This window comes from Petaurus breviceps, unplaced genomic scaffold, assembly GCF_028583685.1.
Source record: "Petaurus breviceps papuanus isolate PSGF00001 unplaced genomic scaffold, PetGlider_PUasm1.0 567, whole genome shotgun sequence".
Taxonomy (NCBI): domain Eukaryota; kingdom Metazoa; phylum Chordata; class Mammalia; order Diprotodontia; family Petauridae; genus Petaurus; species Petaurus breviceps.
The window spans coordinates 382,554-395,336 of record NW_027186383.1 but is presented as its reverse complement, the minus strand read 5'-3'; the positions used below and the strand labels follow the sequence as shown (position 1 = coordinate 395,336).

General features: G+C 44.0%; 2 protein-coding genes and 2 pseudogenes across 5 annotated transcripts in view; 3 read left to right on the top strand and 1 right to left on the bottom strand.

The window, feature by feature from the left end:
• Positions 1 to 12,783, bottom strand: part of USP40 (ubiquitin specific peptidase 40) — a 411,887-nt gene that overhangs the window by 124,173 nt on the left and 274,931 nt on the right. The gene's annotated exons all lie outside the window — the stretch shown is intronic.
• The window catches only part of LOC138173202 (UDP-glucuronosyltransferase 1A1-like), a 132,029-nt gene that overhangs the window by 46,513 nt on the left and 72,733 nt on the right, over positions 1 to 12,783 (top strand). The window lies entirely within an intron of this gene.
• LOC138173201 (UDP-glucuronosyltransferase 1A3 pseudogene) lies at positions 4,826 to 8,021 on the top strand (annotated as a pseudogene).
• Positions 8,099 to 12,777, top strand: LOC138173203 (UDP-glucuronosyltransferase 1A3 pseudogene; annotated as a pseudogene).

Genomic DNA, 12,783 nt, shown 5'->3' with positions numbered 1-12,783 from the left:
CATTCATTCATTCATTCATTCATTCATTCATTCATTCATTCATTCATTCATTCAACAAGTGTTTACTGTGCCCCTCTTATTTAAAAGGAGTCATAGGCCACTAGGTGGTGCAGCGAATAGAGCACTGGCCCTGGAGTCCGGAGGACCTGAGTTCAAATGTGACCTCAGACACTTAATAACAACAACAACAAAAAAAACACCTAGCCGTGTGACCTTGGGCAAGTCACTTAACCCCAATGGCCCTCCAAAAAGTAAAAAATGAAAGGAATCATAGAATCTGAGGTTTCTAGATTTTGAGCTGGAGGCAGCTATCAAGGGCTACTGCTCAAACCCCTCTAATTTTATGGGGAATATAGGGAATGAAAGGAGGAAACAAGTAATCAAAATTCACCAGAGATTTATTCAGCATCTATCATGTGCAGTATGGTTCCCATTGACCTTGCCAATTCCCTTTTCTGTGATTCCCCTTTCACATCCTCTGCCCTACTTGCTAAACTTGTCGCCTTTACTTCCCTTCCACCCCATTCCATGTTCCAATCTCCACACTTTGGCATAGACAGCCCCCATCTTGGTAATACACTACCTAGCAGCCCATGTGCCAGGAGCCTCTTCCTGACCTTCCCCCTCCCCAGTTGTTCATAGGCTCTCCCTCTTGGTAGCAATCCAGATCCACCTACAGAAACAGATCCGTTCCATCTTCTTTGTATTGCTGGCTTGTGCTCAGGCTTTGCCCCACTTCCCTTCTAACATGTTTCTCCTTAAGCAGGTACTTGTTTACTTAGGTCTTTGTATTCCAAACTTACAACAGGCACTGGCCCTAATACCTAACCAGGGCCTGTCAAGTTGAATTGAACTAAACATTAGTTTTGGTCTCTGCCCTCGAGGAGATTGAAGATCCTTATATAAGATGGTAGAAAATGATGGATGGCATAAGGGAGAGGAAACACCGGGGTGGCCAGGTAGCACAGCGAGTAAGCATACTGGCTCCAGTGTCAGGATGACCTGGGGATTGAATCCGGGCTCAGACACTTAGCACCTACCCAGAAACACCTGGCCGTGTAACCTTGAGCAAGATACTTAACCCTGAAGGGAGAGAGAGAGAGAGAGAGAGAGGAAACACGCAGTACTAATGAGTGAGTGCTCAAAGGTGATGAGTTGCGGAGCTAAGGTCATCCAAAGCTACAAAAAACCAGGCTTTCAGCCAGATTGTTCCAAAAGATAAAACAAGTCAGCAATGCTTCAGTCCTAAATTCTTCAGTAGATGTGAGATTTCACTAAAATGGATAATCTCTTTAGGGGTGCATATTGCAGCCCAACCTTGGCTGCTCATCCATCTATGATCCACACTTCTGAGTCTCTTGAGAGACAATCATGTTTCTTTTATGACTTCCAGACAGCCACCTGCAGCCTACAAGGGTAATCCATCCCATCACAGGACTATATGTCATTTAATCAACAGGTATCTTGTGTCAGACTTGGTGCTATTCCCTAGGTCAGGAAGACCTGAGTTCAAATCTCATCTGTAAAATGGGAATAATAGCCACACCTTCCCAGGGTTGTTATGAGGATAAGATGACATAACATTTGAGAAGGACTTCTCAAGTCTTCAGTGCTAGCTTTACATATCATGATTCAGGCATGCCTTTTCAGCTCCCTTGCAGCTCTGAGATTCTGAATCTGCTGCTGCCCAAGTCATAACATCAGGCTTCTGAAACGTGGTTGAAGCCCAATGAAATTGGGAACAAGAGAACAGTGATGAGAATAGATCTTGTTTACGCACAGCAGACAAGGGGGAAGGCTAGGAAAGACCGAACAGGTGAGCCTGTGGGCAGACCCCACCACATTTTTCGCAGGTGGCTTGCCATGTGCAGATGTTCGCCACCCTGACTTCAGCCTTGTGGAATTCCTACTCAAAGTACAGGTCAATTGGCATCTGTAACTCAGAGTCTTTCCCATTGCCCCCTTCCTCCTCCTACCTACTTTCTGTGTGCTCCTCTGTGCACATGTTCTATGCTCCATGGTCCCCGAGGGTGAGGATTATTTCCTTTCTGTGCTTGTAGTTCCAGGCTCCAGCATGGTCCCTTAAACAGAGTAGGGGCTTAACACATGCTGCATTGGATCAGACTGAATGGGAAAAGACTGGAAGGTTGGGATAGATCATGGATTTTGCAATAGTCTAGGCAAGAGAGGGTGAATGCAGAAATTAGGATGGGGCTCTGGAAAGAAAGGGAAGTGGGTGGATGAAGGAGATGGTATAGTTGTCAAGTGCCCCCAACTGACTGAATGTTGGACTTGAAGGAGAGGGAAGAGTCAAAGCTAACTCTGGGCTGGTGAGCCTGATTAACTGGAAGGCTGGTGAGTCCAGCAACAGAGGCAGAAGAGTTTGGATGAGAAGAGGGTGATGGGAGGTGGAACAAGTCACTTCAATGGTAATTCCAATGCCAGTCCAGTCCAATTCCTTACACACTTGCTAAGTAACTACGATGTATGAAGTAGAAAGGCTTAAGTCTTCCTCCGACCCATTGAATTACAATTTGGGACATGTTTCTGCCCAACTAGGCAGAAATGTTTGTGTGAACTGACATGAAGGAGCAGGAGCGTGTGGCCACATCATCTCCTGATAACACATCAAGTAATCGAGCAATAAACATTTATTCACCACCTACTGTGTTCCAGGCATGGTGTGAAGCACTCAGGATCAAAACAAAGCCAAAAGCAGTCACTGCTCTCAAGGAACTTACCATCTACAAGCAGGCAGACAACACGCAAACAGATATGCACAAAGCAAGCTCTATATAAGATAAAGAGGAGGCCATTAAGAGAGTGGATGCACTAAAAGTGAGAGAGGCCAGTGAAGGTTTTCATTGAGACAGAATTCTGGTGGGGACTTAAAGTGAGCCAAGGTAGAGGAGGAGAGGAGCATCCCAGGCAAGGCAGAGAGCCCTTGAGGAAGCATCCAGAGCTGAGAAAGAGAGCGTCCTATGCTTGGAACAGCTAGGCCACCAGTGTCACTGGGTCAAAAAAGTGTGTGGTGTGGAGGAAGACAAGAGAAGACTGGAAAGGGAGGAGGGGGCTGCATTGTGAAGGACTTTAAATGACACACAGAGGACTTTATATTTGCTCCTAAAGAACCACTGGAGGCTGTGTGGGGGGGGGCAGGGGTAACATTATTGGTCCTATACTTTAGGAAGATCACTTTGGTAACTGAATGGAGAATGTGTTGAAGTCGTGTAACAGCAAGCACCCCAGCATACCCAGGCTGGCTGCTAGCACAGGTTCTTTGATCTGCTTTTCTAAAGGAAAGGAACTCAAAAAGGGTTAACAATCTTACTTTAATCAAACATATATATCATTTACTTAGTTCAGGGGAAAACATCAGCACCCTGAACTTCAGAAAAAATACAAACAGAAATTGCAAGCAGACAAAAAAAATACAGACAGAGAAAATAACACAATTCAACAGACCAGCAGACAGGGCTTCTAGTTGTCTGACCATTACATACATACATAGTTACCAGAAAGAGAAGCACCAATATCTGGGTTTTCAAAGCCCAGGGGGCTCAATGGCTATCCAGAATCTCATCTGGCTTTGAGGCAGGCAGACCCCCTCCCACCCAGTAGCTACTGCAACAGTCCAGGGATAAGGTGATGAGGGCCTGCACCAGAGTAGGGGCAGCATGAGAGGAAAGAAGGGGGCATATTGGAGAAATACTATGGAGTAAAATTGCCAGACATGTCAACAACTTGGACATGGGGAGGGAGAGATGATGAGGAATCCAGGGTGATTCTTGGGTTGCAAACCTGAGGTTCTGGGAGGATGGTATTGCCATCTACAGTAATAGGCAAGGTAGAAAAGGTTTAGGAGGAAAGATAACAAGTTCTGATTTGGACAAATGGAGTTTAACATGTTTACTGGACATCACGTTCAAGAGGTCTGAAGGGTATTGGAGAGGTGAGATTGGAGGCCAGTAGAGAGTTAGGGGCAGGACAGATATGTTTGAGAATCATCACCATAGAGATGGTAATTAAATCCATGACAGCTGATGAGATCTGGTAGGATCTGAAAACAGTGTAGACTTTGGGAGAACAGATTACAAAGAGTTCTAAGAAAGGAGAGAGGGATACCCTCCCTTAAGACCTTATAACTGACCATCAGGTGGCTCAAGAGGCCTTGGTGTCTTTTAAGAATGGAACTCAGACAGAAAGGTAGAGGAACCTAGAGAGGAAGACTGAGAATCAGAGCAGTACAGTATATGAAGAGAGAAATCCAAGGGAGAAGGAGGGAAACCAGTGACCAGTGTAGCAGAAAAGTCAGGTCAGACAGAAACAGAAACTATCTAATACTGGAGTAAGAAATCAGAAGGAGCAAATTCAATCTGGTGCCACTCATTAATGGGAAGTGAGCAGCCGAGTTCCTGGACAAGTCCTTTCCCTTCTCCTGTCCTCATTTTTCTCTTCCATAAAATGGGAGGATTGGAGAAGATGACTTTGAAACCCCCTCCACCTTGAAATCTGGGGGCTGTGATTGTGATGGGCAAGTGCTAGCTAGCCAGGCAGGTCCTCTCTGAGTATGGTTTTGGTGCAGAGGAGGAGAGATCAATGGAGAGGAAGGGAGAGAGATTGGCATTTCTTTTAATGATTAATCTAAGGAAGTTAATCATATATGTGAAGAACCAAAACTTCAGTCTCTCTTCCAATTACCTTGTACCTCATTCAATTTAATACTCCCATGACCAGGCAAAGACAAGGCATGCCCTGTCAGGATGGGGAACAGGACAAGTTTTACAGACCTTGCTGTTCCTGAGGTATCCTGGGCTTTGCAGAGATGGCCACAGGGCTCCGACCTTAGCCTTGGGCTCTGATGGGGCTGACTCTCTGTGCTGCCTGCCTGGGCTTTGTCAAAGGGGGGAAGCTGCTGGTGATCCCCATGGATGGCAGCTATTGGCTCAGCATGAGGGAAGTGGTCCAGGAGCTCAGCCTGAGAGGCCATGAAAGTGTCGCCCTGGCACCAGAGAGTCCACGTGCTTCAGAGATGGACAGTATGACTCTTTGCAGACCATTCCAGTCACTTTCAGCAAAGACCTTTTCAATAGTTGATGGGATCTCATGTCCAATTGACATTTAACCTGAAACCTTTTCAGAGGAGATTTTTCTGATGTTGCTATACTCTGTAAGTGGTGAGTGGCATGTACCTTAGCTTTTGTACAGACAGTCTATAACAAGGACCTGATGAAGTCCCTGGAAGATGCCCACTATGATGCCATCTTAACTGATCCCACTATTGCCTGTGGAGCCCTGGTGTCACAGTATCTGTCCATTCCAACTATTTATTTCTTGCAAGGTGTCCCCTGTGGTTTAGATGCTGCTGAGAGAGCTCAGTGTTCTGACCCATCTTCTTGTATCCCCAGACTGGCCACAGAATACATAGACTGGATGACATTTGTACAGCAGATAAAGAACATTCCATACCCTTTGCCCCAGAACATGGTATGCCATGCATACATAAAACCCCATGAAATCCTGGCTTCAGAACTCCTTCAGAGAGACATGAGTATAATGGATGTTCTGAGCCATGGGTCTGTGTGGCTTGTGAGGTCGGACTTTGTGATGGAGTACCCTAAACCCATCATGCCAAACATGGTCTTCATTGGGGGCATCAACTGTGCCAATGCCAAGCAGCTCTCTCAGGTGGGTATGTGATGCCTTAGCCAACATTGCAGGTGCCTCCCAGTGGATTAATTACAGCATCTTGTGTCTAAGAGAAAATCAGGCTACATTTTTAATTAGTCCTCAGACTTTTGATGACCCAGGGTGTGCCAAGATGAAGATTGCCTTACGAGGTTTGTGACATTTCCTGAATTAGGCAGAACTGGGGAGTTGGCTTGAGGCAGAGGGATATGTCTAAGTGCTTTGGTTGGAAAATACTTTTTGCCTTGGTTTCTTTGCGTTCTCACTGTCTCTAGCTCTCCAGTCTTTCAGGTCCTTAGGAAGCAGAAGCCCTGATTCTGCCACTGACCAGCTGTGTGGCCGTGGAGAAAGGCTGTGTGCCTTTATATTTTATTTTATGTGTGCAGTTTATTTTCCTCTTTAGTCATTGAAAGGAGAGGTAGCACACAGACTTGGGCTTCTTCAGTGAGCCTTTGGGTCCTTGGTCACAGGCTCATGGGCTCATAGATTGAAAGAACCTCAGAGTCCTTCTCATCCTTCCTTTTACATGCGGCAAGGGGCAGCCTGGCTGGGGACAGGACATAAGACTTCATGTCCTGGACACTTGGGTTCAAACATGGCCTCCCTCTGTGATGCTGGGATCTGCTCTCCAGGCCTCAGGTTCATCATCTATAAAATGAGCCTGGTCTCAGTGACTTCCAAGGTCTCTTCAGTTTCTTAGTCTATGGGCCTAGAGAACTGAGGGCAGCCAGATAGGCATGGGGATAGAGTGCCACACCTGGATTCAGGAAGACTCATCTTGCTAGCTGTGTGAACCTGGGCAAGTCACTGCACCCTGTCTGCCTCAGCTTCCTTCTCTGTAAAATGAGCTCAAGAAGGAAATGGCAACACTCCACTATCTTTGCCAAGAAAACCTCCAATGTGGTCACAGAGAATTGGACATGACTAAAAATGACTGAACAACTACGCCACCTAGCCATCCCAGAACACATATTTTCTTTAAAAAATAACATAGTGGGAGTGGCTAGGTGGTGCAGTGAATAGAGCAACAGCCCTGGAGTCAGGAGGACCTGAGTTCAAATCTGACCTCAAACACTTAACACAAAAACTAGCCATGTGACCTTGGGCAAGTCACTTAACTCTAATTGCCCTACAAAAAGCAAAAATATATAAATAAATAAAAACATAGTTTTTTCACCAATTACATGTTCAAACAATTTTTAACATTTCTTGTTTTTATTTTGAGTTCCAAATTCTACCCCTCCTTCTCTCCCTCTCTCCCTCCTTGAGATAGTAAGCAATCCACCTTAGGTCATACAATAGCATGATTGGTTTAGGGTAATCTATCACAGAGTCTGACCTCACAAGCCACACAGATCCATGACTCAACATTACATGCACAATCACGTAAGCCATTTCCCTATTAGCCATTTTGTACAAGAAGCTTCCTGCCACCTCTCCTTCCTTCCAAAGGTTGTACTTCTGGTCACCACCTCCCCCATCTGCCCTCCCTCTTCTATTAGTCCCTCCTTTTCTACTTCCTTATAAGGTAAAGCAGATTGCTGTATGCAATTGAGTGAGTATTTTATTCCCTCTTTGAGCCAATTCTGATGAGAGTAAAGTTTTCCGCCACCACTCCCCATCTTCACCTCCATTACAGCAGCTCTTTCCTGCCTCTTTTATGTGACATAATTTAGCTCATTCTATCTCTCCCCCCCCTTCTTCCTGTGCAGTCTTCTTCCTCCCTCCTTAGTTTTGTTGTGGGGGAATCATCCCATCAAAGTCACCTTGTGTCCACATGCTCTGTCTCTCTATAGTCCCTTCTAACTGCCCTTTTGGTAATAAAGTTCTTAAGAGTTACAAATAGTATCTTTCCATATAAAAATATAAACTGCTTAACTCTATTGAGTCTATTTTCTCTTGCTTGTTTATCTTTTTATATTTCCCTTGAGTCTTGTATTTGGAGATCAATTTTTTTTTATTCAGTTCTGGTCTTTTAATTAGGAGTGCTTAAAAGTCCTCTACTTTGTTAAATATACATTCCCCCCACCTCCACCAAAGGACTATATTCAGTTTCAGCAGGAAAACTCTGAACATATATTTTCTGTATGAAAATGTCATCATTACTGATATTTCCTCCTGATATTACAAATGTGAATTTTTTAAAGTCTACATGTAACAGTGACCACTTTGGTGCCACAATCTAAAGGGCAGTGTCTGACTCCTCTTCTGGTGGTGATTAGGGAGGTCTAGGCTCTCAGCTGAGAGAGAGAGACAGACAGACAGACAGAGACAGAGAGAGACAGAGAGAGAGACAGAGAGAGAGAGGGACAGAGAGAGAGAGAGAGAGAGAGAGAGAGAGAGATAGAAAGGGAGAGAGAAAGAGAAAGAAGAAGAAGGAGGGAAAGGGGGGAGGGAAAGGGGGGGAAGGGGAGGGGGGGGAGAGGAGGAAGAGGAGGAGGAGGAGGAGTGAGAAAGAGAATTATGCAGCTCTTGGGGGATGTAAATAGACAATTCTCTCTATTTTCTTTCAGATTTCTTCAGTGTCTCTTTGGTCAATTCATTTTTAAGGTTTTATTGATGTTTTGTGTTCACATTACATTTATTGGTTACTCCCACTTTATGAGAGGTCTCTTGTAACACAGTGAAAGGGTGAAGTAGGGCTAAGATTACAGTCACTCCCTCTGAAGATGCATACATTTCACATCTTTAGGAACCACCTCACTTCCCTATTTCTAAAAAGTCAACAGAAGTTTTATTTTCTTTCTCCCACACTATATTCCATTAGAAAAAAGAAAAGAAGATAAAATTTCTTGAAACAAATAAACACAGGCAAGTAAAACCAATTCCCTTGATAGCTGGGTATGAGAATAGCTATGTCTCCCTCTGCTCTCCAAGCCCAGCCCTTTGCCATGATGGAGAGCATGTCTCAGCAGCAGTCCTCTGGAGCCATAAGGGTTCATTCTACTGATCAGAGTTCTTATGACTTTCCAAGCTGCTTGTTTTAAAGTGTTTTCTGATACAAAGTATTCCTCTGGTTCTGCTCATTTTATTCTTGTAGCAGCAAGCACCCCAGCATACCCAGGGTGCTTTCTCCAAAGGAAAGCAGCTCAAAATGGGTTATCAGTAAACATATATCATTTTACCTAGTTCAGGGGGAAAAGTCAGCACCCTGAACTTCAGAGAATAAACAGAAATTATAAGCAGACAGAGAAACAGATCAGCAGACAGGTTTCTAGCTGTCTGACCATTACATCCATACTTAGTCAGTTACCAGAGAGGGAAGTACCAACATCTGGGTTTTCAAAGCCAGGGGCTCAATGGCTGCCCAGAGTCTCAACTGGCCAAATCACACAACTCTTCTCAAAGTGAGCCCCACAGCAAAACCTCACATCAGGGTATATATAGCGTTCTCCTGGGTCAGAGATCATCACAACCCTTGTGACCCACTGCCCACTCACAAACTAACAAGGTTTGTGGGTGCTCCTGAAGAACAAGCCTCCCACCACAGGCTCTAGGTGACCACATTCAGCTCATTATGGGGCAGAGTATATTCTCAAATCAGGGAAGGTTCTCAGAGCGACCTAAGCCTATCAAAGGGCCTAGGGGTGGGGAAGATCTTCCGATTCCCATTTCCATAACAATTCTTCATCAGGTTCCAGAGTCATCAAAACCATTCTTTTTTGCACTAGTGATGTTATAGCATCTTCAGACTCTACTCATCTCACTATACACCAATTCATATGAGCCTTTCCAAGTCTCTTTGAGATCATCAGTTTACTCCTTTCCTAAATCATGAGAGCATCCCCTCACATTCAAATGCCACAGCTTTGTCAGCCTTTCCTCCATAACATGGGGCTCTAGATTTTGCCAACACAAAAAAGAGCTGCTAAACCGGTTTTTCAGCACGAAGCACTTTTTCTTCTTGTTTGATCTCCTAACTCAGTTAGGTCTAGCAGTGGCATAACTGAGTCAAAGGATTTAGTCACTATTTGTGTCTAACTCCAAATGACTTTCCAGAGCTGCACCCACTCACAAGTCTTCAGCTGATTTAATCAATCAGTGAATACTTATTACATGCCAGTTACCATGGATCCACAGAAAAAAAATTAAACTATCCTTGTCTGCAAGCACCTTAAATTCTACTAGGGATTCAGCAGAACTGTGCTTAAGATCTGGAGATTCTGTTGACGTATTTGAAATCTAAACTCTGACACATTTAAATAGGTTTGTGAAAGACTGGGCAACAGAACGTCTAAAGTACTAACTCCTCTGGTTTTTGACTTTGACTGTTGAGTGGTCAGTAACAGAAAGAAGTATAAATTCTCCTCCCAATATTCAGGGATGTGAACGTTCTAAGATACAGCCTGGAACCTGCCAAGCCATTCTGAACTTGCTCTTCAAAGCACAATCGTCCTGGTTGGGTTTAGGACCTTGGACAGCAGCCCAGTCTTGTGGCTTTCTCCTGTCCATTTGGTGTGTACAGTTCCCTGACCTACCCCTACAGTGAAACAGGGAAGCAGTTCATGTAAATAGCAGGAGAAGTGGTTAGCTCTGAGATAAAGAGGAGCAATCCCAGAAGTTTATCCAGAAAGAGCAGGAGAATGGCTCGAAGTCAACAAGTTCATAAGCAGTTTGTAAGCGTTTGCTCTGCACTTGGCACACATTGTGTGAACAGCTAAGGAGAGGTCCCTCTAGGAGGAGAAGCTCACGTCGCTTTTGCCTGTGCCAAAGGCAAGGCCCAAGTGTTATTCTTCACTGAATTATTTCTATTTGGCCAACCATGTATGTATTTGTTGAGTCTGGGATATATTTATTATTGGTTTTGCTTATCGGAAATATGCTTTTCCTTATAATTAAATTTTCTAAACATTTCAGTAAAAGAGTCCACAACAGGGTTCTACCCCTGTTTCACCTCTGTCCTTAAATGTCTATGCAGTGTTAGTCAGTCAACAAACATCTAGTAGAACTGACTCCCTATTAGGCACTATGCCAGGACTTTGGGTACAAAGGTTGGCAAAACACCACTCCTGCCCTCAAGAAGCTCATATTTTAATGAGGGGGGTATGTTGCATAACTGAGTATATACACAATATCTACAGAGTATGTGGAATATAATCTAAGAGGAGAAAGTACAGATATACAAGGGTCAAAGCTTGGCTATAAACTGGCCAAAGCAGAATTTGCACAGAGTTCAGCATCTCAGCTTTCACAACTTCTGAAATAAAGGTCAGGAAAGGCTGCTGGGATTTAAAGACTAAACCAAATGCCTTGATGGCTCCCAGGGAGGATTCCCCTCTAAGAATAATTTGCCAAAGCTGCTGACTTTTCTATTGGGCACTTGAGATATTCCTCATTCAGTCTCCTTTCATGGCCTTAAAGAACTCAGAGTTAATAAAGAACTTGTCAGAGTAGAAAGAGCCCTAGCTTTGAAATGAATCCTAGAGCCTGGGTTCAAAACCTGCCTGTGTGACACTTAACAAATCCATGAACCTCATGGGGTCTCTGTTTTCTTATCCTTAAATGAGCAATTTGGATTAGGTTCCTCCAAGATCTATGATTCCATCATCCCATTCCAAGCCAAAGAGGTGAGGAAATGAGGTCCATTTTTGGCCCAGAGGAGAAAAAGAGGCCTATGGAGAGCAAGAGAGAGACATTCACCCCTTTTCAATCATTAATCTAAAGAGATTAATAATATATGTAACAAACCAAAAGTTCAGCCTCTCTTCCAGTTATCTTTGATTTCATTGATTTATTTCACAATGGCCAGATAAGGATAAAGCATAAAACAGGCAGGCTGTGAAAAAGAACAGGGCAAAGTTTACAGACACTGGACTTATTGAGGTATCCTGGACTTCACCAAGATGGCAAGAAGGTTCCACTCTTCACCCTGGGCTCTGGTGGGGCTGGCTTTCTGTGCCACCTTCCTGGGTTTTGCCAAAGCAGGGAAGCTGCTGGCAATCCCCATGGACGGCAGCCACTGGCTCAGCATGAGGGAAGTGATCCAGGAGCTCAGTCTGAGAGGCCATGAAAGTGTCGTCCTGGCACCAGAGCTGTCTATATACATCAGAGAAGGACCATTCTACACTTTGAAAACCTTTCCAGTCTCTTTCAGCAAGGACCAGTTTCATAATATGCACAAAAATCCCCATTTGCTCTTTGAAACAGCACCTTTCCTGAAACGATTCTTTGACATGGCTGGGGGCATGAAGGATTATGCTGACATGCAATTTGGCTTCTGCACTGACTTAGTATCTAATAAGGAACTCATGAAATCCCTGGAGCAGACCCACTATGATGCTGTTTTAACTGATCCCGTGGTTCCTTGTGGAGCGATCATGGCTCAGTATCTCTCCGTTCCAGCTGTGTATCTCTTCCGGGGAATCCCATGTGATTTCATGGCTGAAGGCACTCAATGTCCTAATCCATCCTCCTACATTCCAAGGATGTTCACTGAGAACACTGACCGAATGACTTTCCTGCAGCGGGTAAAGAACATTGTGTATACTTTGCCCCAGTCTGTGGCATGTCATATGTTTTTTTCAGCTTTTGCAAGGCTGGCTTCAGAACTCCTTCAGAGAGACATGAGTATAGTCGATGTTCTGAGCCATGGGTCTGTGTGGCTTATGAGGTCAGACTTTCTGCTGGATTACCCCAGGCCAATCATGCCAAACATGATCTTCATTGGAGGCATGAACTGTGACAATCCCAAGCACCTCTCACAGGTTGGTTATGTGACACCTAACAAGCCATTATGTTAGTTGCTACCCTTTGCTCAAATGAGAGCATACTGATTTTCATTTTTAGCATTTGTCATTTATTTATTTATTCATCTATTTATTTATTAATATATCAATCTATTTATTTATTTTTAGTTTACCACATTCAGTTCCACAATCCCTCAAGTTTCAAATTTTCTCCCCCTGTCTCCCCCTCCCATGATGTCAGTAGGCAATCAAGTATAGGATCTCCAAATAGCTTCACATTAAAGATTCATCAAGTAGCATATGGTTCTTAAGAGAAAAATCTCATTACTCTTTATTTTACCCAATTGTACATAAAGACAATTTTTAATATTCATTTTAAAGTTTTGAGTTCCAAATTCTATCCCTCCCT